Source organism: Microtus oregoni, unplaced genomic scaffold (genome assembly GCF_018167655.1).
Source record: "Microtus oregoni isolate MIOR12 unplaced genomic scaffold, Mior012 000019F_ref0000042, whole genome shotgun sequence".
In the NCBI taxonomy this organism is placed as follows: Eukaryota; Metazoa; Chordata; class Mammalia; order Rodentia; family Cricetidae; genus Microtus; species Microtus oregoni.
Window position 1 is genome coordinate 9,901,967 of NW_024543078.1, and position 2,352 is coordinate 9,904,318.

General features: G+C 44.3%; 1 pseudogene; it reads left to right on the forward strand.

Moving 5' to 3' along the window:
* The first annotated feature begins 1,316 nt into the window (after positions 1–1,316).
* LOC121459833 lies at positions 1,317–1,737 on the forward strand (annotated as a pseudogene).
* Positions 1,738–2,352: the final 615 nt, after the last annotated feature.

A 2,352-nucleotide genomic window follows, 5' to 3' on the forward strand; every position in this document is an offset into this window, starting at 1 on the left:
ATATCTAGAAGAGCTTATCTGAGGTATGAAGAATCATATTGAATGTGGGCAGTACGATCTCATGGGTTGGGGAGTTAGACTCAAACGAGACACAAGCTGAGCACCAATCACTCCAATTCTTGACACCCCTTGACTGAGGAAACAATGTGACCAAGTGGCCTCATGTTCTTGCCACAAGGTCTTCCCTACTATGTTCAACTGCAGCCTTCCTTGTGTTGCTTTGGTCAGGGGTTTTGTAATAACATGAAAAGTAACTAATACTTAGAGATAATAATAATAAATAATATTAACAAAAACAAACTTTATATTGATTAGAAGCAAGGCACGTTTCTAATGAAATAAATTAGGCTAGTCATCTTTTAGCATTTTCAAATGCAAAGGGGGGATAGAAAGAAACCTTTTAGAAATTGTAAAGAAGTTGCTATAGTTGACCTCGTTCTGACTCCCAGAACTTTAGCTGTCACTGCTCTGTTTCAAACCGACTATTAAGTGGTACTAGCACAAGACATGATCCTGTTTCCAGTGTCTTCACTTTGTTCCTTACAGGGTGAGCATACGTGAGGGGACACAGAGAAGCCGGAAGGGAAGGTTCTGATTCCAAAATAGGACTGTCAACATCCCCGTGTGGGATTTTAAATAAATATGCAATTATCTTAATATCACCTTTTATTTCTAAATTTGTTTTAGCTGTCATGTTGTTTGTATCAGTTTGGGTGGCACAGTATTATATTTTAATACAGAGGAACAAATCCGGAATGGTTTCTTCCTGGAGGAAAGTTTGGTCATTTGAAATGGAGGATGAACACATTTTGTTTGTTTTGCCCATGTCTTTTTTCTTTGTGCAAACATCACCAGTTTTGGAACAGATACACATTTTCATGACTTTCAGTTATCTCTGTCTTGAAGAGTGGAACTTATGAGCCAGTCTAAACCAGTTAATATTTGATCTTGTCTGAGGATAATGATATTGTCTGGTTATAATGAAGGGTTTGGAAGAAAAAAAAAACAAAGAACACCTGGGGAGAATCTGGGGATTTCTCAGGTTGGTGTTTACTCTCTCCTGCTACCATTGAATGGCATGAGTAACCACTACTGTCACTGTCCAGAGTGTGAGGACCCTGGCTGTCTGAGACAGGTCACCACAGACAAAAGCCACAATCAGGAACAGAGAACCAGGAACTCAGCTCCAGTGAGAATGCTGATTAACATGTCCAGACCCAAGTAACCAAATCTATTGTCTTAATCATTTATTAGATTCTAGGTCTATGTGACTTCTTTTTCAAAGCAAGACACATTGCAGATACAGATTGGCAGACATGGCTCCCAGCGCGCTGGCTCCCGAGCCAGAGAGTCGGAAGGGCATTCGGGCCATGTTGCTGGGGCCGCCCGGGGCTGGCAAGGGGACCCAGGAGCCCAGATTGGCAGAAAACTTCTATGTCTGCCATTTGGCCACTGGAGACATGCTGAGAGCCATGGTGGCTTCAGGTTCAGAGCTGGGCAAGGAGCTGAAGGCGACGACGGATGCTGGAAAACTGATGGCTTCCCTCGGACTGTGAGGCAGGCTGAAATGCTTGAGGACCTCATGGAGAAGAGGAAGGAGAAGCTTGATTCAGTGATTGAGTTCAGCATTCCAGACTCCCTGCTGATCCGGAGGATCGCTGGAAGACAGATTCACCCCAAGAGTGGCTGGTCCTACCATGAGGAGTTCAACCCTCCAAAGGAGCCAATGAAAGATGATATCACTGGAGAGCCCCTGATCCTCAGGTCAGATGACAATGAGAAGGCCTTGAAGATCTGCCTGGAGGCTACCACACGCAGACCACCCCACTCGTGGAGTACTACAGGAAGCGGAACATTCACAGTGCCATCGATGCATGCCAGACCCCGGATGTTTGCCAGCAGGTTTTATACTGCGGAATACAATGGAGGGTAGGGTAGAGCCAAATTGAAAGCAGGGGACTCGTTTTCACCCTTGGTCCACAGGAAAGAAAACCCAATGGGAAATGTATTTCATTTTCCATACGTCCAAGAACCACTGTTGGTCTTAAAGGCAGGCGGGAAAAGAACAACTACTTTGAAAGACCGTCAATGAGCACAGAAAGTCCAGCGAACTTGGACAGAAAGATGAAGCTGACATTCAAGGGAAAGCTCAGCCTGCAGTAAATGTGGGTTTGCCTGTGTGTAGATGTGAGCTCGAGCGATGGGACTGCGGCAAGAAAGAAAATATGTTAAAGGTAAATATGAATTAGCTAGACTAAGGGAGAAAGCACTTGTATTGCCAGTGTCAATAAAGTTATTTTAAGTGAATAAATGTCAGCCGTGAAGCTCCGATGAAAGAGTGGGAGATCTGGT